The sequence below is a fragment of the Grus americana genome, chromosome 9 (assembly GCF_028858705.1).
Source record: "Grus americana isolate bGruAme1 chromosome 9, bGruAme1.mat, whole genome shotgun sequence".
In the NCBI taxonomy this organism is placed as follows: Eukaryota; Metazoa; Chordata; class Aves; order Gruiformes; family Gruidae; genus Grus; species Grus americana.
This window is the reverse complement of record NC_072860.1, coordinates 28,473,218-28,494,075: the sequence shown is the minus strand read 5'-3', so window position 1 is coordinate 28,494,075 and position 20,858 is coordinate 28,473,218. Positions and strand designations below refer to the sequence as shown.

The window sequence follows — 20,858 nt, the reverse complement described above, 5'->3', positions numbered from 1 at the left end:
CCATCCCACGGTGCCCGGCAAGGGACGGCTCCGCAGAGGGACGCTGCCTTTAGAACCTGCGTGGGCGCTGGCAGGAGCCCTGTCCGCAGCCGGGGCAGAGCCCAGTGCAGCCGCAGCACCCACCTCCCCGCTCCCAGCCCAAATTCAGCCCTTCACCCCACGCGGGCTCGGGCAGCGAGAAGGGGCCAGAGCTGGTCCCCACGCTGTCACCCGTGGGCCGGATCCGTGGCTGCTGACGCCGGCAGAGAGGCTCCAGGTTGGTTTCGTGGCCCCGGCACGTGGCCCCAAACCTTCGCCGGCGGGTTTGATCACCGGCGCTGCTCCTTTCGGCTCTCCTGCAACTGATCCTGGAAGGGATGACTCAGCCCTAAGTATAGTTATCTGTACCCAAAATAGAGCCAGCCCTGCCTGCAGCTCGCCCAGCTCACCGGCTGCGTGTCAGCCCGCTAACGACTCCTAAATCAGCGGGAGCTGAAGGTGCGATGCGGAGCGGCAGCCCGCAGGCAGCAGCAGTGTGGGCTTTTCACCTGCTCAGGAAAAACCACCAGCCGTCCGGGAGGGGATTTCAAAGTAAACCGTCAGAAATGAATTGGGTGAGGAAATTGGCTGGGCGGTCGCACTCAAAGAGTTGTGGTCAACGGCTCGATGCCCAAGTGCAGACCAGCGAGCAGTGCCGTTCCTCAGGGGTTGGTACTGGGACCAGTGGTGTTTGACATCTTTGTCAGCGACATGGACAGTGGGATCGAGTGCACCCTCAGCAAGTTTGCTGACACCGAGCTGTGTGGTGGGTTGAGACGCTGGAGGGAAGGGATGCCATCCAGAGGGACCTGGACAGGCTGGAGAGGTGGGACCGTGTGAACTGCATGGAGTTCAACAAGGCCAAGTGCAAGGTCCTGCATGTGGGTCGGGGCAATCCCAAGCACGACTACAGGCTGGGCGAGGAATGGATGGAGAGCAGCCCCGAGGAGAAGGACTTGGGGGTGTTGGTTGATGAAAAGTTCAACATGAGCCGGGTAATGTGCAGTGGCAGCCCAGAAAGCCAACCGCGTCCTGGGCTGCGTGTCCAGCAGCGTGACCAGCAGGCAGTGTTCACAAGGGAGAATGGCCTGAAGCTGCAGGAGGGGAGATGGAGATGGGATGTGAGGCAGAAATCCTTCCCTGTGAGGGTGCTGAGGCCCTGGCACAGGGTGCCCAGAGAAGCTGTGGCTGCCCCTGGCTCCCTGGCAGTGTTCAAGGCCAGGTTGGATGGGGCTTTGGGCAAGCTGGGCTAGTGGAGGGTGTCCCTGCCCGTGGCAGGGGTGGCACTGGGTGGGCTGGGAGGTCCCTGCCCACCCAAACCAGGCTGGGGTTCCATGAGATGAATGCATTTCCCTTCCCACAACTGCATGGCTACTTTGTATTTTTATAAAACCAAAAGCTTTCAGCTGCTGCTTTTCTTAATCAATTTATACTAACCAGAGAGCTGATGAACAGGATCAATTTACACTGCACCTAAAAATACACCATCGACTACATACATACATATCTGGGGGGGGGGTGTGTATAACTATGTGCACGTGTACGTAAAATGCTAAGATCCAATTGTAATTTATACTATTTTTTTCCACTTTAAATGACACATTTGAAATTGCTTACTGCAATATCCAGCCTTGCAGGAAGAGAGGTTTTACAGCTTCTGTCTGGAATGGTTTCTACCACCCTCGTCTGACAGGGGCTGAAGAAACAGGTACTACCAGCACGTTCCCCCAAAGCCCTGCACGCTGCCTGGGGCTCGGAGCCGCAGCCCCAGGAATTCGCGGTGGCCGAGAGCACGTGGCAGTGAACCCAGCCCCTTCCCCAAAGGTCCGGTATCCCAGTGACCATCCTCCATTAATATGGCCCTTGCAGCAGTTACCGCAAGCGGTTTAAGATTTCAAAGTCAGAAATTCCCGATACTTTGCTGTAAAGGGTGGGGAGGCAGCAAACACAATGCACTGGCAATGCACAAATGGTGCTTTTGCAATTTGCCCAGCACGCCGTGAAGCCCCCTGTGCCTGTAAGGGTCAGGAGCAGATCGAGAAGCACCGGTAAGTTCACGCTGGTGGGAAATCTCCAGGGGGGGGACGGAGGAGCTGGAGTCACTCAGCCCCGTCGTCCTTTTCATCAGCATGTGACGCCAAGAAGATGAGGGGCTGCATTCTGCGCTCTGCTTTGCCTCTTAGACTGAATTGTTTAAAATATCAAACAAAAGAATTTGCCTCTTAGGCTAAGATAAACTTAAATTAAATTGTGACGGGGTCTACCCCAGCAAACCCCAGAAATAATTTGCAGGTTGTGAAATGCTCCTGCGCCTCATCGGTGCGACCCTGGAGCCTGCAGGAGAGGCGCTGGCTGTGCTGCCGCCTCGCCTTCCCCCACCGCTGTTACGCCCAGTGGCAGCGAGTGAGTACAAACCTCGGGCCTAATGACTGCATTATGACTAACCTCGCTGTCATCACTACCTGTAATTAAATGCCAGATTTAATATTTGAAGCTGAGCAGGTGACACGGCAGGAACAGAGGCCGCCCGGAGGAGCCTTGCTGGGGCGCGGTGTTTCCCAGCCAGATTTTGGACCCGGGTGCTTTCAGTGGCAGCCGCCAGCTCCGCGCCTCCCGCACCACCGACACGCGGGTGGAACGGGGTGAGCCCACGGGGAGGCCGAGGGGGCTCGGGAAGGCTGCACCCCTGGCCGGCTGCCCCGGGTGCTCTGCATCGGGCTGATGGCAGGGAAGAGACCCAGCCTGATGCGGGGAGGGAAAAGGATTTAGGAAGCAGAAGTCGGATGGCTTTAGCCAAAATGAGGACAGCAGGATCATTTTACCATGGCAAAGTGCAGTGAATTACTCATTTTCTATAGTTTTTCTCTGTCTTCTGAGATACCCTCATCCTGCTCAGCATTGCCAAAGCAGCAGCTCCTCGGTTTGCTCATGTCGGTGCCTCTCGAGCTGGATGCGCTGCACCACGTCCAGCAGCAGCAAGGGCACCTGCTCAGCACAGGGCACTGACAGGCCCCAGGATGCCGGGGCTGATCCGGGCTGTGCACCCCAGAAATGCCCTGAGATGCTGGGGCTGATCCGGGCTGTGCAGCCCAGAAGTGCCTTGGGGTGCTGGGGCTGATCCGGGCTGTGCACCCCAGAAATGCCCTGGGGTGCCGGGGCTGATCCGGGCTGTGCACCCCAGAAATGCCCTGAGATGCTGGGGCTGATCCGGGCTGTGCAGCCCAGAAGTGCCTTGGGGTGCTGGGGCTGATCCGGGCTGTGCACCCCAGAAATGCCCTGAGATGCTGGGGCTGATCCGGGCTGTGCACCCCAGAAATGCCCTGAGATGCTGGGGCTGATCCGGGCTGTGCAGCCCAGAAGTGCCTTGGGGTGCTGGGGCTGATCCGGGCTGTGCACCCCAGAAATGCCCTGAGATGCTGGGGCTGATCCGGGCTGTGCACCCCAGAAATGCCCTGAGATGCTGGGGCTGATCCGGGCTGTGCACCCCAGAAATGCCCTGAGATGCTGGGGCTGATCCAGGCTGTGCAGCCCAGAAATGCCCTGAGATGCTGGGGCTGATCCGGGCTGTGCACCCCAGAAATGCCCTGAGATGCTGGGGCTGATCCGGGCTGTGCAGCCCAGAAATGCCCTGGGATGCTGGGGCTGCACTGGGCTGTGCACCCCAGAAGTGCCTTGGGATGCCAGGGCTGATCCGGGCTGTGCAGCCCAGAAATGCCCTGGGATGCCGGGGCTGATCCGGGCTGTGCAGCCCAGAAATGCCCTGGGATGCCGGGGCTGATCCAGGCTGTGCACCCCAGAAATGCCCTGGGGTGCCGGGGCTGCACCGGGCTGTGCACCCCAGAAATGCCCAGCTGGGAGCCGCAGCAGCACACCTGCCGGGCTGGTGCTCCTCAAGAAGCTTTTGCTCTTCTTTCCTAGTAATACTTTTAGGGGTATAAATATGCGTATGAAATCACACAAAATGAGTCATATTTCAGTGTCATCTAATTATTAGTTATATTATATGATATTTGCCAGCTCATATTGTAAACAGTTACTTTATATAACATATGGAGAAGTGTGTCAGGCTGCCAGTGGTTTTCAAGATCTCTGTTTTGAAAATGATTTGAGTGTGATGCTCGTTTTCATCTACTCCAAACCTGTAAAGTTGTTAACACGTTTTATCCAGTAAAATGAGGTGTAATGCAGGTGCAGTTGTCATGAAACCTTTTGAACTACCCTCTGTGCGTGAAGGAGATCATTTCCCAGATGCCTGATGCCCTTGCTGGCACTGATGCTGTGATTGAAAGAAAAGTCAAGAGCAACAAAAGCAAAAAAAAGGTCCCTGTAACAGTGATATATGCAAGAAGCATGTGTCAGGGCTGGCACCGCTTCTCCTCCCATAGATCCGCTTGGACTCTGTCGCCTGCAAACCGTCGGCTGATCCTGAAGACTCCCGCTCTCCTTACAGGCTACAACTTCTCGTTTGCAGACTTTAATGTAAAAATACATAGGTGCAATCTGGAGATGTGCAGTTCTGCGTATGGAGCAAGGAGGGTCATTCCAAACCATTTAGGCAGGGGCACGGGTGACAGATACCCCACCGCCGTGCGCCGTGCACCGTCACGCACAGACAGCGGAGAGCAACTTGAATCTCTAACAAGGCGGGAGAGCGGCATCGTGGTTCCACTTTGAGAAAGGACGTGGGGGTTGTGGTGTGCAGCTGAATATAACAGCCATCGTCTGTCACTGCCCGGGAGCAGGCGGGCACCCACCTGCCCTCCGCAGAGCCACCACCCCGGCTCCCGCCTCGGTGATGCACACGGGTGCTGCGGGACAGACCGGGTCCGGGCTCCCAGCCGGACCCCTCCGCTGCCTTCCCACCAGCCAGCCGGGCGCTTGCCAAGCCAGCCCCTCTGCCATCTGGTTTTGTTCTGCGGCTGCTCAGACCAGCCTCAGCAGCAGCGCGGAGGCACAGCCCGGATCCCAGCTCACTCCCACGGCCGGGCTCGGCGGGAGCAAACCCAGCAGAAACGCGCCGGTTACCGAAACGCGTGGCGCTGCCAGGGCGGGCGATTGGGTTGGAGCGGGCTGGCCAGGGCTGTGGCACGACCGCTGCCCCCCAGCCGCACGGAGCCGTGCCCGCAGCCCTGGGCGTGCGAGCGGCTGTGCTCCCCAGCTGCCTTCAGCTCGCAGGAGCCGCTCCTCAGCCCCCTGGAGAAGAAAGCGGCCTTGTTTTGGGAGCGAGCTGTGCTGTGTGGCGAGACTTTGTCCCCTTTCATGCTCGTGCCGGCAGAGGAGGTCGGCCAGCCCAGGGCCTTGCCTTTCCTCCCGGCCACGGGCACGCTGGTCCCTGTCAGCAGGGACGATGACCGTGGGGAGGGGGAAGGCGGCGGTGAAAGAAGCTTGTCAGGGCTTTTGGGGAGCTGTATGGAGAGATGCAAGCAATGCATTTTAGTTTGCAGAACTTGCACTGTGAGTTCAGCGCACAAGACACACAGCACGCACATGCACACAGCACACACAGCACACACAGCACACACACGTGCCCAGCACACACAGCGTGCACAGCACACACATGTGCGCAGCACGCAGGCAATGAGAGGGAAGGGAAGGCGGCAGCTCAGCCTCTCTGCCGGGTCAGAGCAGCGACACACAGCGCCCGCAGGGACACGCAGCCCCCCAGCAGCCGTGGGGACAGGCCTCGTCCCCCATCACCCCCCCGAGCCCCCTGAGCCCGGCCAAAGCGCCCGCCCTCGAAACAAGGAGAAGCTGCGTGGGAGGGGACGGCGAGGGCACTGCAAGTGTCCAAGCGGGCTTTGCTGCGGCTGGCGAGGGGCCTTTCCAGCTGGGACGAGGGAAGGACCGCAGCTTTTATTTCCCCTCAGGCTTCTGGGCTATTTTAAATGAAAGCAGTTCTGCTCCAGCCCCGTGCAAGTCAGTGCTGCAATTAGTCAATCACCGGGAAAGTTGGGCTGCTGGGAGACAGGCGGCACACGCTCTGACGAGCTGCTCTCAGCCTTTTCCTGGTGACTTGATGTCTCCTGGCTTGCGGGGAGGGATGCGCGCTGTTATTTCAACTCTGTTTTGACTGATGATGAGAGGGAAGGCAGCGCTGGAGGCTGCTGGCATTGTTTGATTTAAGTAACTTCAGGAGAACTTCTCAGAGCTTGTCTTTGCTCACGTAACGATCCGTGTGCTTCATTAACCATCCCCGGTGCACGTGGTGTGTCAGGAGCTGGTTATTCGGGAAGTGGCGTGGGCGGGCGGCAGCGACACCTCCTGAGAGGTGCCGAGGCTCCGGCGTGGACGTTCACCTCTGCAGGATGCCCCGAGCCCGGCTGGTTGCTCTCTGCCTCTCCTGAGCGATCGCCAAAGCCTCCGCGAGTCCTTCACTCTCTCTGGCCACCGCCGTGTCTGAGCCTCGGAGCCGTCAGCATCTGTTTCGCTCTCCAGCGCTCCCCCGGGCAGGGAGAGAGAAGGGGCTGAGGAGCGATGGGGATGCCCCAAACCACGTGGAAAGTCTGTGGAGCACCAAAGCACTGAGTCAGAAGCGCTAACCACCGCATCAGCTCTTCCACCGAGCTGGAACCGTAAAAGCCACTTAACTGGTATATAAACTTTCTCCACCAAATCTAACACATTTGTCTCAGTGCCAAGCGACGATTACATGAACAGAGTCCAAAAGCCACATTAGCAGGTCCTAACGGGGAGCCCCAGGGCTGCCGAGGGCAGCTGAAGAGAAGGGGTGCGAGCTCCAGCCCAGCCCGCTGGAGCTGCGACCCCCCGGCACACGAGCGTGAGCTGGTGGCAGACAGGCCAGGTTCTTCACCTGGGAACAGGGACTCGGTCTCGCAACCAGCAGCTTCAGGTCCGACGATACAAGGCCCAATTTGGCCGGGCAGCACCGGCGGCGGTCCCGAAGCCCAGGGTGCCGGCACAGCCCCCTGACCCCCAGCACCCTCGGCACAAGAAGCGATGCTCCAGGCGGTGCCGACAGACAACTGCTGCCGCTGCATGAGGTGCTTTGGCCAAATCCTTTCACAGCTTCTGGAAAATGAGCAGAGAGAGGAGCTGAGGAGGAGAAGCGAGAGCCACCGGTGTGCCCTGGGAGAGCCGGGGCCGGAGCAGCCCCGTGGCCGGCTGGCATCCCGTGCTGCCCGCGGCGCTGCGCTCTGGCCCCTTCCCCTCCCCACCGCTCTGCTCCCAACGCGGTTCACCTCAGCGACGAACTCCTCACAGAGATTCCAAACCAGCGGCAATATGTGCTGAAGCGTGTTCCCAGCCGGCAGCGCGATGGAGGAGCTGCGTTATCTTTCCTGGCTGCGCTGTCAGCTCAGGCAGCGACGCGTGAACCGGCGGGTGCCCCCCCCTCACCAGCGCTCCCCACTTTCCCAGCCTCCCTTCAGAACGTCTTCCTGAGCCCTGCTGCTGCCACCGCTCCGGAGCTATATTTAGCCGCTGGCTGTCGCGCTCTCCCTTAATTGTCTGGGTTAAAACACTCGGTAAGATTTCAGAGGTTGGTTTAAAATAAATTTTTGGTTACTCCCGTTTGTTAGAAATGCCCACCGGCCGTGGCGGAGGCTGGCACGCGTGTGCCCTCGTCTGTCCCCAGACATCACCCGGCGCTCTCATGCGCGGGGGGCTGCAGCTCCCCGGGCTCGCTCCGCACGGGCAGCGCTCCCCGGCTGGATGGGGAAAGGAAGGATCGCCATCCTCCTAGGGCGCTTAGCACCGGGGGAAGAGCTGACCCGGACAGTCCCCGAGTCAAAGCTGCTCCGTACGAAAAACTGATGGGGTAGAGAAAGCTCGTGAGGCGGAAGCCGGGGCCCCCTCTGCCGTGCTGTGACATTTCTCCTGTCGGATCTGCCCTTCCCACCACCGTCACGGTGCTCCAGCGGAACCAGCACCCCGGGACCGGGGGCTGCGGAGCTGAAGCCGCATGCAGGTTGTCTTCAGCCCCCCCGTGCCCCCGCGCTGCCCCGCCGGCAAGGGGCAGACCTGGCTCCCCTCTCCGGGAACGCCGCGCACTAACCGCGGTGGCACGGCCGGCTTTGGACCGCCGAGTTCCCTAAGACACCCACCCCGTCACCCCAAGGGGAGCTCGGGGTGAGCCGGCAGCAGGACCCCCGCACCCCCAGCCGCTCCGGAAGGGGCACTGCCCCCCGCAGCAGGGGAGCCCAGCGACGCAGCCAGAGGTCATTGCGCCGGTGCGCTGACATCGGCCAGCCGCACGCGGGTAATGATTAATTGCTGAGCAAATGTCCTTTCCGCTTTTAGCATCTAGCGCTGACCCGGTACTCGGCGAGCATCAGGCAAAGCCAGGAATACGCAGAAAATGGATTTCCCTGCAAGGCACCAGGGTATGGCTGTCCCACGGTCACGGTCATTGGCTCTAAGGCTCCCGTTTGGAAGGGGTATATAAAAGCTGATACAAGTGTGATCTCCATTTTCAAAGCCACTTTAAAAGCTACAGTTTAAAAAACAAAACAAAAATAGAACTAAAGGTAGTTTCTTTAGCAAAGACTTAACTGCAGCAGAGATGATTAAGTGCAATCCGCTGTATTTCCAACTACTTAATTAGAAACAGGACACTGTAGGAAATTACCATACCAGATCATTTCACTAAAAAGCTTTTCAATAAAAAGATTAAACATGTCTACAATGCATGAAGATAGGAGCAGGTTATAATTACTATTGACCTCACCTCATCAGCAGTATTTAATTGATGTCAGGGTCTTTGTCTGCTTGTTCAAGTTAATCAGCATTCCTGGTCCTCCAAAGACCACATTTGCAAACCTCCTAAGGAGGCAGAAATCTTTCTGGGTTTTTTTTTTTTTCTCTCTTTTCTTCAACACGTTTCTCTGAAATGCTGGCATCTCTGGCTCTGCCAGGGGCACTCGCCGCCTGTGTTTTTAAAACGCAGCACTAAAATAGCTGCTCAGAGCCACCTCCTGCCACTCGTGTTTCCCAGCCACTTGCAGCACGTTCGTTTTTTTTCTGGAAATGTAATTTTACACTTTCAGGAGTGAACTTCTCCCGAGTGGGCTGCAGGTGTCACGCGGGGGTTTTTCCAGAACGGCGCACGCTGACCGGGCAGACGCCTCTCCTCTCCTGGCCGGGGTGCCCGGGGCGGGATGTCCCCAGCATGTGCCAGGGCCCGGACCCGCGCAGCCCCCGGAGCCGTCGCACCGCACGCCCCACCAGGCCCCGCAGCCCGGCGGAGAGCTGGCGGCCGACCTCGCGCTTCTGCAGCTATGCACATAGCGAGGGTTTCTAAATACACCGGGAATGCATATGTATGGGCTGCAGCAGCACGCCGGCGGGGAGGGGGGTTGGCTCCCGCCGGTTGTTCCGCTCCATTGCAGGCGTACGTATTTATATACCGGGTTTATTTAAATATCAGGGGTTCTTACCCTGCTGGCCAGCAAGGAGCTGAATGCCCTATATAGCAGGTGTAAAACGCAAATCGGTGCACAGAGCGTTAAAAGAGCGATGCTACAGTTGAAGAGACAGGGATTTATGCTGCGGTCAAGTGCGGTAAGTTTGAAGCATCCGAAGCGTAGGAGAGCTCGTCTCCAGATGAATAACCACGGGACAAAGGTGGGCTTTTTAAGTGAAACAGGTTGTCTGATGATACCAGAGTCAAACAGAACCCGGAAACTTCTCCTCTGGCACTGCCGTACCCTTACCATAAAATCTGTTAATAAAACTCCAGACAAACCCAATAGTGAAAGATTTCCTCTGGGCCTCCAGGTCAAGCTCAGCTCTGATTAAATCCCCAGGTGCAGGGGAGGGCGCTGGTGGGGCGGCACCTCCGGGCGTTGGGTGCTGACCTGGGCTCCCCACATCCCTCCCGGCTGCATCGGGGCCCCGGGGACCCTCATCCAGGGAAAATTACAAAGCAACTTCTCCACCGCACCTTTTAAGTTGATTATCACCATTTAAAAATAATTAAAGTAGCTTAATTATTTTAGCAAAGCTTCTTTATCACATGCGTTCAGGAGACAAACACCTCTTTTCAGAGGACCAGAAACTATCGGAGAGATTTGCCGCAGGAGTCCGCCCTCTGCCCAGCTCCTTACAGCCATCCATGTGTCCTGGGTTTCATTTAGCTTTCCATTTATTAAATACTCAGAAAAAATATGTCATCGCTAGAACAGGCTGAAGCAGGAAAATGTCAAACAAGTTCTGTGTCACCTCTGCCAGACACAAACCCACCGCTGGTGCAGGCAAGGCTCACTTAGCATAACTGAAGTTTTTGAATCTCTCCTGCTTAGAAAACCTCCTGAATTTTGCCAGCCTGCAGTCGTACCCCGTGAGAAGCAGCATCTCTGCCAGGAAGCCTCATGCGCTGGAATTAAACCTCGCCTGGGTGCCAGACTTCATCTGCCGTGAGCAGCCCCCGGCGCTCCCGGGACCGACCAGGCAGCGGTGCTGGCAGCTCCCGGCTCTTCCCAAGCACTCCCATTGCAGACCTCTGCTGCAACATAGTCACGCGAATTATTCGAGGCTTACGTTATTTCCTAGAGGTAAGCATTTGACTATGACCCACAACATTTGAACCAGCACTGCAGCCTCCCGGGGGGCCCAGGGAGCCCCCGATGGACGATCACGCACCGTTTACTGGCACACGGCCGGGCAGCGCCTCCGTGAGCCGTGAGCTGTGAGCTGTGCCCAGTGCGTCGCACCATAACTCCAGCGGGAAATAAAACCCCAGCATGGGACACTGTTTATTCTATTTGTGCACTTGCATAAGCTGTGCTTTCAGCTACGGGCTACAACAGCTAAAAATAAGCAAAGAAACAAACTATTAGAGACTGATTATTCCACCAGTGTTGTAGCACCAAGCGCAGCTGGGAGCACTGGGAGCACCGGGAGCACTGGGAGCATTGGGAGCACCGGGAGCACTAGGAGCACCGGGAGCACCGGGAGCACAGGGAGCACCGGGAGCATTGGGAGCACCAGGAGCACCGGGAGCACTGGGAGCATTGGGAGCATTGGGAGCATTGGGAGCATTGGGAGCACCGGGAGCATTGGGAGCATTGGGAGCACCAGGAGCACCGGGAGCACCGGGAGCATTGGGAGCACCGGGAGCACCGGGAGCACTGGGAGCATTGGGAGCACTGGGAGCACTGGGAGCATTGGGAGCATTGGGAGCACCGGGAGCACCGGGAGCACCGGGAGCATTGGGAGCACCGGGAGCACTGGGAGCACCGGGAGCACTGGGAGCATTGGGAGCATTGGGAGCATTGGGAGCACCGGGAGCACCGGGAGCACCAGGAGCACCGGGAGCACTGGGAGCATTGGGAGCACTGGGAGCATTGGGAGCACCGGGAGCACCGGGAGCACCGGGAGCATTGGGAGCACTGGGAGCACCGGGAGCACTGGGAGCATTGGGAGCATTGGGAGCATTGGGAGCACCGGGAGCACCGGGAGCACCGGGAGCACCAGGAGCACCGGGAGCACTGGGAGCATTGGGAGCACTGGGAGCATTGGGAGCACTGGGAGCATTGGGAGCACTGGGAGCACCGGGAGCACTGGGAGCACTGGGAGCAGCAGTGCTGCTGTGGGGAGCAGAGCAGCTCCGGCCCCGCTCTGCCTGCAGCAGGGAGCAGCTCAGCCCCACACCGGACCCCACGGCATCTGCCGGGCGAGGGCCCCGTGTCCACGCGGGCAGCCCCCGCGTCGCTGGAGCCAGCGGGGTCGAGGAGGGGGACCCCGGCCCTGCAGTGACGGAGCAAACCCCTCCGCCAGGCCCCGGCTGCTCAGCGCTTCCCCGCGGGCTGGGGCGGCTGCTCCCTTCCAGGCAGCCTTTTATCAGCTCTGCCTTCAGCCGCCCCTTCCCTCCCCAGCTCGGCTTCTCCCAGCACCGCTCCCCAAGGCAGCTTTTCCGCACTCCTTCTCACTCTCACTTCGCCCCCCAGGCTCCCGGCAGCCAGTTTGCATCTTCCCGGGCACAGCGCCCACGGCCGCGCTTCGGGCTCCAGCCGCCCTTCAGCTAACATTTATTATTGCACGGTAGACGGGGAAAAAATGTTATCCGAGGGATACCACGCTCCCACGGCTGCTTTTCTTGCAGTAACACTGCATTTCTGGCTCCCGTTCAGCCCCCGCGCTGCGGCAGCCTCAGCCCCCTCTTGCCGGGCTGCCGCCAGCCGGGGCTCGGGCTCCTGCGCCAGAGCCGCACTTGGCCGTGCCGAACCTCGCCGACGGCACCGGCTGGATCTGCCCCTCGCCTGCTGCCTGTGCGGCCAGAGGGCACAGGGTGACCCCCTGCTGCCTGCCCTGCCTGCCCTGCCTGCCCTGCCTGCAGCCCAGGCTCCATCTTCCCCTTCCAGCGCCTGCAGAAGGAGCGCGTGGGGGAAAAATAAAACTTTAAACTACTTTTATGCTCCCCCAGTCTGGCTGTCCAGGGCTGATCCCATTTAAGCTCACCTTCCCGCAGCCTCTCCAGGCGCTCTCACGGCAGGACAGACTGCTGCCAACCTGCCCACGCCGCCCAGCAGGATCGGACCCGGGCTGCAGCCCCCAGCCTGGCCAAAAGCAGCTTTCTTGTAATTTAAAAAAAAATCAGGCTGTGCACGCTGTGACCGACAGAAGGAGCAAAACCTCCCCCCCGACCCCGGCAGGGCCTGACACGCGATGCACTGCTGCAGTCCGGCCGTGCGGGGCCAGGGGACACTTTTTCATTGCATGCGTTGTTCACAGCATGCTGCAGCGATTCCGAAGTCAGCAGGCTTGCCAAAGTCAGTGAGGGAAAAACCTGCTGTTGATGTAGAAAGTTGGTTTGTGCTTACAGCCAGAAAGTGGCTGCTTTCTGCCAGTTGCACTTGTATCACAAGTCTGCCGTTTATTTCGGCATACTGGGGCTTGGAGACATGCTCGAGGTCCAGGTGCATCGCGACGTCCCGAGAGGGCCGTACCCGCAGACCTGTGCTGGGGACCGAGCCTTCTCCTGCCACCTCTGACCCTCGAACCATGGATGATGGCTACCAACTACTGCAAATACGCTCAGGGGTAGGGTGCCCACCCGCCCCGGCCGCTGTGGGGAGCGTGCCAGCCCTCTGGCCATGCTGCCCTGCCTTCAGCTCGTTGGACCCCCAGGAGAAATCACCACGAGGTGCTGGGCTGTGTGGGAAGCTGGGTGGAGCAGTGCCTGGGACACGGCACCAGCGGTTTCCCAAGGGATACTTTTATTTTCCATAGGGCTAGAGTAAAACTGCGGATGGGAAAAGTCACACACGGTTAGCTGGGATTGTACCCTGAAGGTGTGATGGACAGACGGCTAGTGGGGAAAGCCTTCGTCCTTCCGGAACTGGGATTCCTAAGTCTTCATACGTGAAGGTACGTCCACAAAGGGGAGTTTCGGATTAAGTGCCCCTGTCAGTGCAGCCCCTGAGCTGAGATGCCCCCTCGCCGCCCCGGGGGCCGGTCACGTTCCCAGGGCCGGGTGCCACAGGGTGGATGTTGCTGGCTCCGGGAAGAGGGGACGAGGGCCATCTCTGCCCTTCCCCGCCAGGCCTACGGGGGCAAGGCGAGGTGTTCTCTCTCATTTGAGACGGCAATTACTGCCGCATGCCTAATTTGACCACGGCATCGCTGTCCGAGACCTGGGAAGCGCGGTGCCCTGTCTGGAGGATGCTCTCCTGCACGGTGAGAGCCCCGCGTAGGGGAGCACCGGGATGGTTCTCCAGGGCACGAGAGCACGGGGACCTGGCAGGGGCTGTGGGCACCGGCTTCCCCGGCAGCAGAGAGGAGAAAGCCTTGGTGTGCTGGGGATAACGCGACCGGACCAGAAAGGGAAGGGACAGAAAATGTGTGTCCAAGTGACAGGGGAGCGCCAAAATTAAAAGTGCTTATATACTGCTCTCATAGTGAGAGCGTAACCCTGCCATCACACCAGACACGCTGAACACCACCACTCGGGACTGGAGCAAAAAGGGTGGGTGTAAAGAGGCTAAGAAAGGAGTCGTGATGTTTTGGTAAAATGTAAATTAGAGCTCTAGCAGCGTGCTCGGCAAACGGCGATTGGGATGCGAAAGCAAATGTATTGGGACGGAAGGAGGGTAAACAAAGCAGTCGTCCAATAACCCCAGCAGGTTAGAGGAGGAATGCTCCAACATTACACTCTGGTCAAACGTGTCGGTAACAAGAAGTCGCATTGAAATCATGAAGTGTTTTATTTCTGGAAAGACGATGTATTTTTCCTCTGGAGCTTAACAGTGTCCTAATCCCACTACAAGAACGGTGGCCTTTTAATGTCAGCCCCTAAATAACGTATCGCAGGTCAGTTCAGAAACAGGCCAGAAAGCACCGTTTAGCACAGGAGGGTTTATTCCCCGGAGACGTGGCAATGCGCCGGCTGGACCCCGGCTTCCAGGTGCCGCAGGTGCCTGGGTGTCTCTGCCCACCGCACGCAGGCTGCCTGCCGCCACTGGGGTCACTGGTTGTAAAGGGGCCCACGTTTTGCAGAGCTCGCTGATCTGTCTCTGCAAGGTGTGATTTGCGAGAGCAACACGCCTTTCGCAAGTGCCACTTGTCCCCTGGTACTTCGCAGCTATCAGGAGCAGGTCAGGTAACACCTTGGGCACTTCACGGAAGCGTTAGCTCTTCACCAAAGGCTGGGTGGGGAACGACAGCATCTCTCACTGGGCCAGGGGGCTGGTCTCATCCTGACCCAGATTTTAGCTGCGTTTAGCAAAGCACATGCTTGTTAATTCTCCTTCTGGAGCCGCTGTAGTTAGATATCACGTGTTTAGTATCGTGGTACTGGAGAGCTGGATGCAATCCCTGAGACCAGCCGCCTCGTTAAAGCGCCTTTGCGTGGGGGCAGTGCGGGTTGGGGTGTAAAAACCCGTAACAAAACTCTTTCCAAGCATGGGTAATTGCTGTGAAACCTGTTTTAAGAGATTCACCCCTTTCTGGAAACCACAAGCACATGCAGTGCCTGTGAACGAGCTCTCGCTGGACTCGGCTGTTTCCCCTCCCTGAGCAGCCCCCAGACCCCTCGTCTTTCCCCCCGCCGCCGACTCCCGCTCGCTGCTTGTGGAACCGGGCAGAGCTGCCCCGGGCAGGGGGGAACACAGCAGAGGCGAGTTTGTCACCCGCACAGCCCCGGTAGCAGTCCCCATCCCGGAGGCGAGTGCCAGCTCCGCAGCTCGGCTGCCGGACACCACCGGGTTTGTGCTGGCAGAGCAGCCGGCGCCTGCAGACCCGGGGTTAGCCCAGCACCGGCGCTGGTGCTCAGCAACATGTAGGAAGAACAAGCAGGGGACAATTGCAAGTAATAGTTTGCTTTTCTGCAAAGCAGCCTTCCTCTTCCTCTGCAGCTCCTCGGAAGGACGGACCCCAGAGCCGCAGGCATCTCCATGGTTACTGCTCGGCACCACCAACGGCTCAGCCGGGCCCAGGGAGCCGGGCGGGAGCGGCGGGGAGCACGCAGGAGGACGGGGTTACATTCGGCGATGGGCTGCCATGCAGAGCCCCTTCAGGGCCAGCGCTGGGCAGAGATGCAGGCTCAGCGCCCGGGAAGGCTGAGCGCAAGCTGGGATGTGCGAGGGTAGAATGGCTTTGGTGCTGGCCTTGCACCGCTCCATGGTGACAAGTAACCCTCCGACGCTGTCCTGCCCCACGACTAACCACGGCCACGGCCCCTCTGCTACGCTCAGGTGCCATTAGCAATAGCTGCAGGCTCATTTATGCCTATTTTAAGTTGGTGATATTGTCTCTGCACTGGCTAAATATATAAATCTTGTACCGGGTGGTGAGTAACGTTTGGCGAAGAGCCACAGCAAAGCAGCATGTGGCCGAGCTTTGAGAAAGCTGCAAACATGGTGCGGTGGGGCGGAAGAAGATGAGATAAAAAACCCTGAACACCCAAACTGTTGCTTGTCACATCCTGGAAAGACACGTGACAGAAAGGGCAGTGCTCACAGGTAAGCTGGCAACGCGGCGCAGCGTTGATGGGGGAGATGCGCTCGGCAGGAGCAGGTCTGGAGGGATGCCTGTCTCCACGTGGGCAGCGCATGGACGGTGCGGGGAGGTGCAGGCAGGTCCGTGAGACCCTTGGCATTTGCAAGGAGGTCCCAGGTCCTGGTCCCCGGTCTGGGGGTTCGGCGTTGTGCTACCAGCTGCGCGGTGCTGACCCCGCCGGCTGCCGTGTCCCCATGGTCCTGCACGCCCCGCGGGAGCCAAGCCATCCTGCCCTGCCCTGCCTGCACCCTGCCTGCTCTGCTGCCCCTTGGCCCAGCCCTGCTCCCCCAGGAGAGGCCGCCCAGGCGGCCGGCGGGCACCGCACCGCGTCCCGTTGGATCCCCCGTGGGAGCCTCAGCTGCACCGTGCTGCTCACACAAAATAACCCACCTCTACAGAGTGTTTGCCAGACAATTAACGTACTCCCTCAGCATTAATTATGCAGAGCCCTCCATCTCTCACCACCGAAGCCGAAACCCACTTCCTGGCACCGTCTCCGGAGGGCAGCCGGCAGCCCCACGCAGGGTGCTGGGAGGCGGGCAGGGACCGGTGCCTGCGCACACGGGCACAGCAGATCCTCAGCCCAGGCTGCGCTGCGAGGAGCCGAGTGATCCGGTCTGTTCGTGGGCTGAAATGTCATCCTCTCCCACCAAGTTTCTCCAGTAAAGGTCAGCGAGCACCGTGCATTACAGGCCCTGTGCGTGCAGGATTATTTAAGTAGCCATAAAGAACACATTTTCTAAAAGACTTTAGGAAACATATGAAGGCCGAGCTAAAGTGCCCCTTGGAAACAACGGAACAGAAATGAGCTCACATATTGTCCCATGCAATTAAGGAGAAGCCAGACTGGAAGCCAAGGGGCTGTGCTTGGGGTTTTGTTTTGCTTTTACATGAAAGACATTTTATTTTCTGTGTCTTTGTCCTAAAGTCCCCCCTGGCTAGTCTTGATTAATAGAACTGCAAGCAGCGCACTGGGCTGTGACTAGGTCACCGCACCAATCCCAAAGCTGTCACCACCCGATGGGTGGCCCGTGGAAGCGACAGGCTGACCGGTGCCCATTCGTGCTGCCAGGGGCAATGGCCACAGCGACGCTCAGCTGCCGCCCCGGGATGCGGCGTCCATCGACTTCCTGGCTCCGCTCCCTCCCAGCCTCGGGGGTGACATCCCAGTGCTGGCCGGTGACCGCAGCGCCGCAGACATCCCTGCCAGCGAGGACAGGGCACGACGCAGGACCCGCCGTGACAATTAGCGTTACTTGAGACCGCGGTGGCAATCGCAGCACGGGGCCAAGGGTGAACGGTCAGTAGGATCTCTGCCCTCCTGAGAGAGGGCTGCCTTTCATTTTCCTCTCCGCGTGGCCTGGAAACCCTGGCAGAAAAGCCCTGCGGGGATGTCTCTGGGTAAGGACGCAGGCCACCATGCCCTCAGCCCCAGCTCCACCCCCGTGCAAAGCTGCGCTTGTTGCTTGATCCAAACCCCGCCGAGGCCAAGCAGCCTGGCGGTAATTTTGGTCGTTGTAGCACCGAAGCACTAAAAGCCGCCAAAGAAGTGCTCTTCCCTTGCGTGACATGGTTTGTGACGCTGTCAGCGTCACAGGGTTAAGTGCATTGGCTTGAAGGTATTAAGGAAAAAATACCCAAACTTCTGAAGTTCCTCTGAAGCCGTTGGAGAGACCCGGCTGCTCCCAGCCCCCGTGGGACAGTTCCCCCCGTGTCACCTGAGGTCAGACCCGGGATTGCCTTCGCCAAAGTCCCCGCTGACGAGGCATCGTCGCCTCTGCTCCCTCTCCTGGTCTCAGCGGGTGCTCAAGGCAATCTATAGCTAAAGGTATAGCTCTCACCCCCCCCACCCCCCAAACCGCGTGTAGCACCAGCTCGATCCTGCGTGCCCGTGTCGGCTGCCCGGCGCCACGCGTGGAGCGCGGTACCCCGGCCCCGGCCGTGCCCGGCCGCAGGCAGCACCAGGTGGCGCCAGCGGGAAGCGGAGGGAAACGGGGAAGCCCGGAGCGGGGGGGGTGTGGGGGAGTTGGGGGGGGGGGGGTGCACGCGTGGGGGGCCTGCGCGCGGCGGGACAAGCACAGCGCGGTTGGGGGAGGTGCAAAGCGCCGGGTCACCCTGGCCATCGCCCATCCCAGCCCGGCCATCGCCCGTCCCACCCTGGCCATCATCCATCCACCCTGGCCATCGCCCGTCCCAGCCCGGCCATCGCCCATCCCAGCCCGGCCATCGCCCATCCCACCCCGGCCATCGCCCGTCCACCCTGGCCATCGCCCATCCCACCCTGGCCATCGCCCGTCCCAGCCTGGCCATCGCCCGTCCACCCTGGCCATCGCCCGTCCCAGCCCAGCCATCGCCCGTCCCAGCCCGGCCATCGCCCATCCGCCCTGGCCATCGCCCATCCCAGCCCGGCCATCTCCCATCCGCCCTGGCCATCGCCCATCCCACCCTGGCCATCGCCCGTCCCAGCCTGGCCATCGCCCATCCGCCCTGGCCATCGCCCGTCCCAGCCCGGCCATCGCCCGTCCACCCTGGCCATCGCCCATCCCACCCTGGCCATCGCCCGTCCCAGCCTGGCCATCCCCCGTCCAGCCTGGCCATCGCCCATCCCAGCCCAGCCATCTCCCATCCGCCCTGGCCATCGCCCGTCCCACCCTGGCCATCACCCGTCCCAGCCCGGCCATCACCCGTCCCAGCCCGGCCATCGCCCGTCCCAGCCCGGCCATCGCCCGTCCCAGCCTGGCCATCGCCCGTCCCACCCTGGTCATCGCCCATCCCAGCCCAGCCATCGCCCGTCCCAGCCCGGCCATCGCCCATCCGCCCTGGCCATCGCCCATCCCAGCCCGGCCATCGCCCGTCCCAGCCCGGCCATCGCCCGTCCCACCCTGGTCATCGCCCATCCCAGCCCAGCCATCGCCCGTCCCAGCCCGGCCATCGCCCATCCCACCCTGGCCATCGCCCATCCCAGCCCAGCCATCGCCCATCCCAGCCTGGCCATCGCCCGTCCCACCCTGGCCATCGCCCATCCCAGCCCAGCCATCGCCCGTCCCAGCCCGGCCATCGCCCATCCCAGCCCGGCCATCGCCCGTCCCAGCCCGGCCATCGCCCATCCCAGCCCAGCCATCGCCCGTCCCAGCCCGGCCATCGCCCATCCCAGCCCGGCCATCGCCCGTCCCAGCCCGGCCATCGCCCGTCCCAGCCTGGCCATCGCCCGTCCCACCCTGGTCATTGCCCATCCCCTGGCCCTGGGGGTCACCAGGATGCAGCAGGGACCGGGGGCAGCTGTGACACCTCGGGGTGCGGGAGAGCTGCTGCGTCTCTGCAGGTCGGGGGGGTGAAGCCTTTTCACCCCTCGGGTCTGAATGTGGGAACTCTTTTCCCCCGATGGCTCAGTCCCCCGAGCATCTGCTGCTAATTCAGCCATGCCTCCTCTCAGCGGTGATGGTAACACACCTTCCTGACCAAGGAGTTATTACGTCTTGCACAAGATGCAGGATGCGAGTTGTTAAATGGCTTATCTCTACAATAAATAGCATGGGACATTGTATTTTCAATGATTACTTGGTTTATTTTTCCTATGATGTCTCAGGTATTCTCTTCTGCATTTCACAGGCTCTACTTGCTGCAGCCTTACAGTCTACATTCAAAGAATCCAAACCCAGAAGAAATCACTGTAATTTTCCAATATGACCTTCCCCGTGCTATAAACTGCAGCACTCCCCCAGCCGCATTCCTGCCTGGCTGCAGCATCTCGACTAGGAAAACACTATCTTGTTTTAAAAAGCCCACGAGGGGCAGGAGGCTCCTTCCAGTTTTCAGGAAACGGTTCCAAACTGTGATTATCCTGGCTCTTCACGTTTGCCATGACAGAGCTTCAACCTGCAGTTGCTGGATCTTAAAACAGGTCTGTGTGGTAGCCCAGAGAGACCTAAAACTAGCACATTATTGTTCTCCTGATAGGTGTTCATAAGCTGTAATCAAATTACTGTAATTATCTTTCTGTTAAACTAAACAGATTATGCTCTTGAGTACAAAGCGTTGAATATTGTTTAAAACTGGACTTTCGTTTTTGATTCATCAACTTCCAGCTCTGAATGAAGAGCAGCAGCTGGTTTTGTGGGGGTTTGCTGCTTTCGTTTTTAAATATAACTGAATCTAAAACCAAGTCCACACCCAGCCTAAGTTTGGGAAAGGCAGAGATGTATAAAATAAACAGAAAGACACTCCGTAACATTGGAGTGCTGAAAATATTCAGCAGGCTGTTAGTGCTGACCTGCCTGAGAGCATCCTGCCGGTCACCCACACCGCCGCGAGCCCATCCGACCGGTATCGCGGAATATAACGCAGCTGCTTCTGCTGCGCACTGTTGCCTTGGAGATATTTTACGTACAGCAGTAGGTACAAACTTTCCTTTGTGCCCAGGTTGGTGGTTAAAAGCAGGGTGTTTTTCTTCACGCGTTGCCATTCGCAGCGTTTCGGCCCCTTGCGGATGCCCGCCCCGGGCAGCACGGCGGCCGGGCTCTGTGCCCGCACCCATCCGTCCCGCTCTGCCCCGCTCCGCAGCGGCCGGCGGCTGGGGAGAGGAGCGCGGGGGAAAGGCTGATGCAGGGAGGATGTGAGAAAGCGAGGTACGGGTAACATCGCGAGAGATTTTTATCCCAACGCCTCTCTCCAGCCGTTCTGTGGTGCTTTTGGGTAGGAAGCAGAAACGATTTGAGATGAAGCACGCAGTTATAATTATTGCTCGTCAAGGTGAACACAAGCACGTTGCTCTTCATACTGAGCCGCTTTGGGGCCCGGAGGAGAAGGTGGTACTGAGTTTGAACTGCCACAGGAGCAGCGACTTGGCAGGCGCTCTGCCTGGAGCCATCCTGCTCCCTCCCGCATCT

General features: G+C 59.3%; 1 long non-coding RNA gene across 1 annotated transcript; it reads left to right on the top strand.

Moving 5' to 3' along the window:
* The first annotated feature begins 15,780 nt into the window (after positions 1-15,780).
* Positions 15,781-19,998, top strand: LOC129210084 (uncharacterized). The gene is made up of 3 exons (XR_008578298.1): positions 15,781-15,935; positions 16,404-17,800; positions 19,582-19,998. It is a non-coding gene; the product is annotated as an uncharacterized LOC129210084 (long non-coding RNA).
* The last annotated feature ends 860 nt before the right edge of the window (positions 19,999-20,858 follow it).